The sequence below is a fragment of the Pezoporus occidentalis genome, unplaced genomic scaffold, assembly GCF_034315485.1.
Source record: "Pezoporus occidentalis ecotype Australia unplaced genomic scaffold, CSIRO_AGI_Poc_V1 ctg7, whole genome shotgun sequence".
NCBI lineage: Eukaryota > Metazoa > Chordata > Aves > Psittaciformes > Psittacidae > Pezoporus > Pezoporus occidentalis.
This window is the reverse complement of record NW_026916052.1, coordinates 7,478,323-7,489,750: the sequence shown is the minus strand read 5'-3', so window position 1 is coordinate 7,489,750 and position 11,428 is coordinate 7,478,323.

The following is an 11,428-nucleotide window of genomic DNA, read 5'->3' as shown; positions in this document are numbered from 1 at the left end:
CCATTTTATCGTGTTCACCTGACTTCCCTTTACGAAGCAGATTGAAATGACTAAGGCAGCAGAGGAGACTGCGGTGTGACTGGCGGTGGTAGCAGACATGACTACCGCTGCAGTCAGCGGCTGCAGTGCTGTGTGACTAACAGACTGGTGGGATAAGGCCATCCTCCGATGGCCAGAGGTGTGACTGCTTCCCACACCTCTGATGAGGGTGCTTGTGTGAGCTCCCACATTTCTTGCTGCAGCCCAGCAGCAGACCTGTGAGTGTGCTAAACCTGAGGCCACACATACAGTTTAACTGGGGAGACCTGCTGCCAAAGATGCTCCTGAGGAGATAGCAGGGTAGTGTGGGCAAGGAAAGTGAAGTCTCCCCAGCTCCAAACCCGACCCTGCAGCTCCCATCAATACTGAGGAATGCTCCACAGTACTGTTCTCAGTTGGCCATCTGTAATAGCTCTGGTCAGAAGAGCAGACACTGTCAGAGGTGAACTCCATCACAGATCACCTCTGTGAGTCACCTCCACGAGTCACCTCTGCTGGCTTTGGCACTCGCTACGGAGCCCCCAGCTACAGACCAGCGTGGGAAGGAGCAGCCTCCTCTCTGTAAATCATCTTTACTCCATTGTCCTGCTGCTGCTGGTCCCTTAGCTCCAGCTCCAGCATGTTTTGTGAGTGCCAGCCCCAGCCACCCAGGGGGTGCCCATCTGCCTGGGGTGCCCCAGCTGGCTCCCTCTCCCTAGGGGGGCTGTGGCCCATAAACAAGTCAGGCAGCAAATCATTGCCTAGAGAGTGACAAGCAAACATACAGCAAGCCTGGCTTTTATTTGGCTTGTGAAAACATCCTGGGAATGGGAAAAGGTGCAACTTCTCCTGGCCTGAGCACAGAGCTGCAGCTCTCAGAGCCTGTTAGAGTGCTCTGACCAGCCAGCACAGGGAAGTCTGGTGGATGAACTGAACCAATAAGCCCATCTGTTTTACGGATGGGCAAGAAAACCTTTCATTTGGCCTGTGCTGCTGGTTCTGCCTCAGGGCATCCCTCCCCAGGGCCAAGCTGTGAAGAACAAAAGGGCAGGGAACCAAAAGGTCTAACACAGACAGTAAAAATAAATAGTGCAAACACTTACAAACATCAGGAATTGCAAAGAAGGCCTCTATGCTTTCAGCCAGTCTCTCCAGGGCATATGGTCTTAGTGCAGGCAAAAAAAATAAAGGGTCATAGAATTTTTATGAGTTCCTCCTCCTGCCATTCTAGCAGCTATTTAGTTTCGCAGGTAGAGAGGTCACTTAGACACAATAAGGGCATTACAAGCAAAGGGAATTATATATGAAGTCAGAAGTTCTGCCTCTCTATATAGTCCAAACTTTCTTTTGTTAGATTTGCCCACTGTCCAGAAGTCCTTTTAGCTTCATGTCCTTTTAAATCCCTTCCTTTGCAGAACAAGCTGGCATTCAGCACCATAGGAAAGAATCCAAGCTCAGAGGCGTCTTTGTAGAGAAAAGACTGTGAACACAGTTTCTCTCAAAGGAGAAATTGAGTGTTCAGGGCACTTGGCTAACTGTCATCCTTGTCCCTACAGATGCACAAATGTAATACTAGCAAGGACCTTTTACATATTTTTTTCCATGCTTACGTTCACTGTGACTTTTCCTGCTGGGTACAGGGTTGGATGTTGTACTGACAAACAGACTGTGTGTTATTATAATCACATTTTTTAAATCATCTGGAAGAGCATATGGGGTTTGCATTTCACTCTGAAGCATTTAATTAGGCAACTGAGTAGCATAATAGCAGCTGCCATCAATGAAATGCTTTTTGTCTTTTTTGTAAAATGACAGAGCTACGGAATATGCAAATATGCAAAAAATACAGCCAAGTATTTTGCAATTTTTATATCTATTTTTCAAACTTTACATACAATCTTTTTCAATCAGCAGCAGGCTGAAAGAACTCAACTGAAAAAATTCTTACTATTATTTTTGTAGGTGGTCCTCAAAGGGTGTTTTCCTAGGTAGCTGATGTGGATGTGGACTGAAAGACAGCATTTCATTTCCACAGAGCTAGAACCTGTAGAAGGACAGAAAACCCCTTTTGTTTCTTGTGGAGCTCAGGATTGTTTTCAGTGTCTCACTGCTAGGACAGATTGCGGTCCCTGAGGGAAGGTGGAAGGTGGGGAGGAAGCGCAGCTCCTCAGGTGACAGAGATTTTCAGAGGAATTGATGCAGAAGGACTGCTGTGGCAGATCACACTGCACAGTTATTTGCATAGTTCACTCAGCAGATGTTTTCACCTTACACAGAACCATAATTTCTAATACTAGCTGGAAAAATTACTTGGCAATGTGTCCTAACCTCTCACTGATTCACTAATGGTGTAAAATGCAGTGATTGTAAGAAAGACCACATTTCCCATATAATCCAGAACAATGGCAGCTGATTCCTGAAGGACACTAGAAAGATAAAAATTGGAGATGCATCCATGTCCTCTTTTACATATTTAATGCAAAGTTAAGTTATGCTGTACTGAATAATGTGCAAGAATCTGCCATGCAGGAGCTATCAAAACATCATTATGCAGCTATCTACACTGGGCAAATACAGTCATCCAAAACACCTTGGACATAGTTTCAAACCTGTTAATCTTTAGATTCATTATCAGAATTGCGTATGCCAGTATATTTTACAAACATGTCACATTAAGGTATATGTAGCATATTCGTATAGATATGTACAGATAAATTTACAGAAAGCAATAAATAGCTCAAGTAACACAACATAGTGTTACGCACTTGCACCATAGAGACAGGATGAAACAAGTTTTAGAAAGGAAGGACATGCAGGAACTCTAGGCAGAATAAGTCACTTGAAAATCAAAATGAGGCATGGAGAAATTTCCATCATAGTATCTCCAGGGCAATAGTGCTTGCACATAGGCTATCTTTATATAGTCTTTTCTTTGCTTTTCGGTTAGAGTTTTTTGTACTGATCAATACAGTGACAGACCCAGCTGCGATCTGTCCTGCTCTCCTGGGCTAGCATGGAGGGAGAAGATGGTGCCCCGAGGAGGTACAGCTGTGACTGGCTGGCACTTGTACAGGCCACATCCTGGTGAGAGAGGTCGGTTGCTTCACTGAGTAAGGGTTGGGCAGGTTCTGATATTGGACATTAAAGTACCTACATATTGGATTTGGGCTGGAAGAGTTTTAAGGAGTTTCTGCGGTATTGATACTGCCAACACAGAACAGAAGAACATACTAGTCTTTATTGGCAACTAAAGTACATACATATGTCAGAAGGCATATACAATAGAGAATAAAACTTATCTGTAGATCCCTCCAAATATCAGCTTTCAAACCCTGTATTATGGAATGAGGAAGCCTCCCAGAGACTCAAACAAATCAATTTCCAGTACTTTGCTTTCTTCGGATACAACTAGGAATTGTCAAAATTGACTATGAACTAATCAAAATTGTAAGTTATTTAACACAATATACCAAGTGAAAAAGTCCAGCCAGATTATCCACTGCTGTCTTTAAAGAAAAAAAAAAAAGGGAAGTGATGGTTTCTGTCCCAGAGAACCAACTGCCTAAAAGACAAGACATATGTGAGTGGGTAAGATCAACAAATAAATCATACTGGGGCAGGCAAGAGCAGAAGATGAAGATAATTGATTAATGCTTGTCTGAATTCAGTCAGGAACACTTTCCACAGTTTTCCAAATAGGCAGCTTATGAGATCAGAGCTTTTTCATTTTAAAAGGAAATAAACCTTTTGCCTCGTAAACCTGTCCTTTTGGGAAGTCCAAACAGTTTGAATCTTGTTGCTTTATGCATCATACTTAAAGGACAAATGATAGAAGAGGAAAAGCCCCTCAGAGCAGCTCCTGTTAATCTGTCACTGTGTAAAGGTTACAGTAGAGAACTGCAGATTCAAGAGGCAATGCTGCATATTGATCTTTGTGGACATGCCCTGCTAACTGCCAAGTTCTGGGTTTCTTTTTTTAGCGGCTTAGTATGGCTTTTACCAAGCATAAATATAGCTACACAAACAGTAAAGAGCTATTTTTGAACATTTTGGTCACTGCTAAATACAGAATTGCTAACCCAAGCATTCAGAAGTCATGATTCAGGTCCACAGAATGAGAAGACTTGCCTAAGTATGTAGATCCGTTTTTATTTGCTGTCTGTTTGTTTTGCTTACTGAAGCTTTAGAGTATTTTAGGATCGTGTCTTCAAACATTTTGCTTCAAAATTGAAGATAGAAATTTAATCTGGGTTTATATTTACCTCTAATTCACACAGTTCCTGGACTTAAAGAATTCTTGCTAATGCCCTGAGACAAGAGACTTTCATCGCTTCTCTGCCAAAGTGTCTGTTACATTGGTAGCTGAAATTTCTTTAATCAGAAATGGAAATGTCACCAGTGAGCAGACAGACCAGCAGAGGACTGAGGCACCATTCATTTCCCACCATCCCTTTTTTTCAGAGCTTGGATATAAGGGGAGCACAGTGCCTCCCTGTACAGGGGGGACATTAGTCAACCCACAGCAGAACAGCAGCAACCTTCTGAGTGAGGCACTTGCTCATGCTGCATAAATACATCATGAATGTCACACAGCACACAAATATCACGGTACAAATGTCAAACACTCCAAGGAATACTTGCAACAGGCATTAGCTTAAACTTGTTTGATGAATGTTTTCTACAAATAATTCCAACTCGTGACGCATTTGGGAGGTTTTTTTGTTTTGCAATTTTAAAAGCAGCTCATAAGCAGAACAAGGGTCTTTGTCCAGTGAAATAAAGATTACAAAAAATGCTTATCTAGTTGTAACCTTAAGCCAAATCTGATTTAGTACATCCTCAGATCCTTCTTACCAGTAAATTTTAAACTTGTCCAATGCTGTTGGTAACTGAGACTTCCTGCAAGAACGGTTTATTGTCCTCCTTTCCTTCAAAGGATCCATTTTTAAGCAATCACTGTCATAAGAGCTGGTGACTGTTTCATTTCTAAGAACACTTGAAAATATATTTTTGTGGATGAAGCACCCTTTATTCACTATTGTATTTTTCCTGGAAATACCTCAAAATCGAATGCAAACACAGGGAATATGTTTGGCCTTTTCAGTAGTACAGATTAGCAAGCTTCCCTTTTCTACTGCAAGAATCACAACTGGTCTTTGCTGAAAACTAGCACCATAATAACTGATTATTGGTTCAGTAGCTATTCACCAAACGCCTGTTCTGTCCTCTACTTGCTTTTATGAACTTCATGTTTTGCCTTTCAGAGGCATCCTTTTGCCTAAATAAATTAACTAAATATATCTGTGTAACAATACTGCAATAGTGCAAGGTTATTTTTGTGTGTAGCTCTCAAAGATGTTTGTGTGTCTCTTTAACCCTTCCCCCTGCTTCAAAGCTTCAGTCTGCTTGACACCTATAAGGGAACAAATAGTCTGGCAGGGAAGGGCATGGGCAGGGCTTGCATCACCCTGACCCGTTCCTGCTTGTTGAGCCAGCTAGGCAGCCCAAGTCAGAGGTTACACCTTCCCTAAACAGGTGTAACTTGAATACTTGTCCAAGTGCAGTAGAGAGCTGGGTGGAAAGAACCTGAGTCCCTAAAAAAATCTCTTTGGGCTTTCTTTCTGTGGCTGAGTGTTGATGTCCAACCAAGAGGCAAAGCACTTCGCAGGTCCCATTGTTTGTACCTCTACCCTGGCAGGTATCATGCAGTATGCAGCATGCTTATGACTCACACCACAAGAACCTGAAAATCTAGTCAGTATGGGCTGTGCACTCTGCCACTACCCATGGAAGTAAGGGGATGGAGCACTAGGGCAAGGGAGAGACAAGCAGAAGCTCTGCAGCGCAATTCCCCTCCAGGCTTGTGGGAGGTCAGCACTCCACAGACCAGGAGCAAGGCAGCCAGCAGCAAAGATGGGCTGGCCTCGGACATGTCTGGCCTTCTGCTGTGACCTCACCCTCCTGCAAACCCACAGCTATTGCTCACCAGGTCACTGCTGAATTTGCAGCGCTTTATGCCAATGTTTTTTTTAAGGTTCAGCCCTACCAAAAGAAGCTTAAACGCGTATCTACATACCTTTGCAAAGGTGTTCAGAGATACTAAACATGGCAATTCCCTCTGTGCCTTGCCATTTTACTCAGAAAATGCAAAGCAGGCCAGCTGTATTTAAAGACCTTGAACTAGACTAAAAATGTTAATATTAATTATCTTACATGGATGGAGGCTAGAGCTTTGGGAAAAATCTTTTCCTTATGTAGCGCTTAAAGGAAATCAAACCTTTAATATTAAGGGCTGCTGGCGGCACTAAAAAGAACATCCAGGCTTTTTGTTTTCAGCCAAGGAAGCTGAGTACTGCTCTGACAATATATTTGGCAGACAGGGAGCATGCAGCTGGATGAGCATTCAACGGCTAAACTGTGCAGCCTGTTCTTTAGAGTTCCTTGTCCTTGGCAAAGAAAAAAAAAGTGCATCTTTCTGGCACTGAAAATGGGTCTTATTTTATTGATAAGAATAAACTTTTTTCCTGTTTTCTTACGCACAATAAATGAGACTTTCACAGTAAGCTAATGACGGTTTTCTATGATGTACGCCAGTCACAGCTCCATTATTGATTTAGTTATACTGGTAAAAAAAATGCACACTTTATCATAGTTTTATGCCGTAATGGGAAGAGATTCAATTATGCTTATAAGTACTGCAGGAGCTGTATTTAGAGTTCTGCCAGTTTTTCAGTATAAATACACCAAGAAAACCTTTTTCAGCTAGGCAGATCATACAGAAATGAGGAACACTCTGAGTGAGGATGTTTTGGAACCAACTGCCATGTAATACAAATACGTGGAAGCAGAAAAAGCAAGCAGTATAAAAAGGTGAGAAGCATGGTTCACAAACACAACACAATAAGTGACACAAACCTCAGTAAGTTATTCTTACAGCAGACTTCTTACTTTGGAAAAAAAAAAAATCATTTAAATTCAGTGCCGTCAACCACTGCTAAATGAATACTTAAACCAGTTTAGTATAAGGCTCAGGTTACACCAAAAAGGCAGTACCTACAACATCCTTTTGCTTCTGCTGTTTCATCCTTTCTGTATCTGCTGTGTTTACTAACAGAACCTCCCATTAAATGTCACATCTGGATATGCTGTTCTGGCTGTAATTGTAGTTATCTAAGGATATTTGTTAACATTCCCTCCGTATTATATAACAGCAATGGTATGTGTCTAAATTAAAATTAAAAAAAAAAACAAAAACAAAGGAAGAAGTATGTTAAAAAAAGGTAGCTTGAAAACCGAGCAAACTTGCTTTGTACCATCATGCCGATAAGCTGGCTGATTCCTCATGTATTCCTTAGCTCTGAATACAGACACTGTACATTTAAACACTATCTTTCGGGGGTTTTTTGTATGTAAATAGCCACATTTTCATAATCAGCTTCTAGGTTTCTGCACAACATAAGCACAACTGCTTAATGTTGAATCTTAACCTGTGTGCTTGAATATAAGGCTCTGTGAATGTAAGCTGGTAATCAGATTCACTTCCGATTTGCACTAAAAATTGCAAATAGCATACTATGAAGAAAACTTGTCAGTGCACTCTAGTTACTGATCTGTAGATGAAAATACTGATGATCAAAAAGGAAAGACATTCAATGGCATGTTTAAGAGGCTGTTTTCTTGTTACTGCTTTTTCAGTCAGAAATCTTTAAAAATTCAAATAAAGGTCATTTGTCCTCACAGTTTACCGGACTGTGATGATAACCCTACAAGCTGTGACTTTGACACCTACAGCTTGCAGCTTTCTAGGATACTTATACTCACTGCATTACACCACAGAGCACTTTTGATAGCTCTGGCCTTACCATCTTTAGGGAAGTGATGAGGCAGGCAAAATATCCCTTTCTGAAGTCTACGTGAGCTAGTAACTTCAGGGAGAGAGATCCAGTCACAGTTTAATCCTCTTACTCAACACTATTTGACAGGCTGTTGTGGATAAGACAAGGAGATTTGGTATAGCTGTAATAAATGTAGCATGAAAACTAACTACGAAAAATATTGGTTGCATAAATAGATTTTAGGCATTTGTCACACTAAACATGCTTACAGGCTATTTTCAAATATAGGCAGTGTGATTTATTTGACATGTAGAATACAATGGTTTAGAATTTACACCATTTTAATATCAGAACTTTGCATCATTTGAAGTACGAATGGCATTGCTATTGTTAATTGTTCTTTAAAAGTTCCTTAAATCAATTAACCCACTGTCCAAGTATAAAATCCAGCATGTCCATGTCTCTTTTGTGCCAGGGAGCCCAGAACTCAGGTGTCATTTAGAAGTGTTTTATAAATGGGTAAATATTACATTTTAGTGCAAAAATTTTAACTGAAGTGCTATTCTTGAAATTTTAAATCCAGATAAAAGTAGCAGTCCTATTAATCTTAACCTTAGCTGTTGATTTAGAAATACAGTATGTATTACAGTCATCTTTCATAGCTTGTAGAATACATATCTTCCCATTCTATGAGTATTCATCTGTGCCTAATGAAAACCATGAGAGACCATCTCAGACAGATGGGCTATAGCTCAAATGTCCATCTAAGGAATTAGTGTCCATGTAAAGAGTTAGTTAGAAGATAAATAATTCTGTGATCTCATCTCAGGCAGGTTATAGTTATGCAACATGTGATAAAGTTTTGTAACTGACCCATAGTGAATGCTGCTGACAGGTGAATAAGCAAGCTGCAGTCATCAGTCCTTGTCCACCACTACTGAAAGAATAATGGGTGCTCACCCTGTTGAAAACTGGGTGCTGAATACACAGATAACCATTTTTTCTCTAGCCCTGTATGCTGCAACATTCTCACATTGCTAGAAAGCTGGAGACTTCTAACTGAGTTTAGTATATTTTACATTAGTGTCTCAATGCCTAGGGTAAGAAGTAGGGCTAATTGACTGGTGTCTTTGCTGGGATTTAGGCTGAAGAAAATTTCTCTCCCAGACTTCAGACTGTCCATAGATAAATAACAGAAATAGGGCTCAAATATGCCATAGCCTGTAATAGAGTAGGAACTGTGTAATGACATATCCCCAACTCCAACACCAACACACTATCTCACCCTGTTTTCTCTGGATAGAAACAAGAAATAACACAATTTTGACACCTTTGTATTTCTGGTTATCACCATATCTCAGAGCAACTGCTGTGGAATTGAATAGCTTCAGAGTGCAATCTGGAGTTAAAATAGCTACTCTTGAAAAACAAAGCCCATTGTATCCTCACAGTCAAAGTGAAATCTACTCAAAGATGCTGATAGGAGCCATCTTTTAAAGAAAAGAGCATTTTCAGAAGTATTCACAGTGCTAAGAAAAACAGAATAAAGATGCAAGTTATGTTTGGGTTACATAATATTTTAACATCTTAATTGTTTATATCTCTGTGTCATTATTTTGCTTTTTATCTCAAGCAAGAAACAGCCATGGTATCAGTGGTATCATTGTCATATATTGATGAGATTAACTTTATACCCATAAAGAGAATAGGAACTTCATCTTTTAAACCTAAACAATATCAGCACCTAATCCTAATACTCTTTAACAGACACTGCTGTCTTGGATTCTGCTACTGAACTTCCTTTTGGCAGATGTACTAGAAATAATTATTTACCTTATATTCTGCTCTTCCCTGAACATTAGTATGGTAGCAACTGCAAAGCAGTAACTGCACTGGCCTTAGAGTCAGATTAATTCTCACATGTATTACCTATGTATGCATGGCTCCATTGGCAAATATTTTTCACCTCTTCACCTGAAATACTTTGATGTCTCTTCACTGGAGGGGGGGGGGGGGGGATTTATAGGAAAAAACAAGGAAAAAAGTCCATAATATTTTTTCTCAGGAATGTAAGTACATGAATGGGATTCTAAATTGCTAAGTGCATTTTATCCAAATTTTGACAAAACGCTTTCTTGAATGGAGTCTGAATCTGGAAAGTATTGGTTCATTGTGAAGATTTTTGGAAAATTACTAGCCTAGGAAAAAAGGCAAAACAATGTACCCTCTCACACTTCCACTAAGGGCGTTGCTATGGTAATTAAAAACACTTACATTAAAATAAAACCCAACAATATTTTTCACATTTTCCCAAAATTTATTTTCCTATTTCAAAAACATCATGGTTACATGGATACATCTAAATCACATGTTAGACATGATAGTAAAGCAGAATATACTCCATTTATCTGTAACATATTTTGCTTTCAGCAACAAAAAAAGAAATAACTGTTATGCCATGTGTGGGATAATAGGATTATCAGGGATATATGAAACTCCACAGGTGTCCCATAGCAAAGGCAAGACTTTTTCAAGCTATTTACAGAGGTAGTCCTGCTGCTTCTGTGTAGCCTCTGCAAGTGTGATGAATGCACGTATCATTATCCTGGCAAACGGGGGAGAGGAAGGAGGATGTTAGAAAAAGGTGTAACTGGGGTAAGATTTGTGTTTGTTGCAACTATGAACTTCAGTGGAGCTGTGTAAGAAGACTCTGCAGCCACAGGAAAAAGAAAATTAAAAAGCTGATTCCCTGTCTTTGTACCAAAAGCATTTGTTCTGGACTAATTTTATCCCTTGAATTCCATGGTAACTGTTAATACTTCTGTTATTTCAAGTGCTGTGCACTATGTTTCCTAGCATGGATGTGTCTTAAAATAAGCATCAGTATCTGTGTGAGGAAGAGGAAATGCAAAACAACTATAGAAATAATTATAGGGGCCAGTAGTACTCAAATGAGAATAGAAAACTGAATGCATCCAAATAATGTCAATTGGCAGGCAACTGTCTCTTTAGAGTGTTTTATGCTGTAGAAACTGTGTAAGTATTTAGAAGGAAGAAAACAGTTATGTTCACAATGAGGCAGCAGCTTTTTTTAAGTAATGAAGTGGATGGAAGTGAAGGTGTAAGATAAAACCTAGAACACTGCACATTTGGAGACAACTGGGAGTCGTAGAACAAGTTACTACCTTGCTAAACTCTAGTTAGGGAGACATTGGGAGGAATGGAAAATACTTTAGTCCCTACTGCTGTTCACCAGGACTTAACCATCAACAGGATTACACCACCTTGTGAAGTTGTGAGTGCTAAACTGTTCTGGATGATTCAGGGCAAAAGGAGGAAATGAATCCTATAGACATTATATACATGAGTAACTGCTCTCCCAGGGCTGTCCTATGCCTATTATGTAAGTGAACTGATGTGTATAGAGATGTTTGCAAGGATTAACATTAAATAAAGATTAAAATTTTCTCATGGCGGCTTATAGCTCCATACAGCTGAGACAACAGGCAGTAACTGTAGGGGTAAAGGAATATGCCAGCTATGCTGCTTTTCCCTGAATACTCTCACTTTATAGA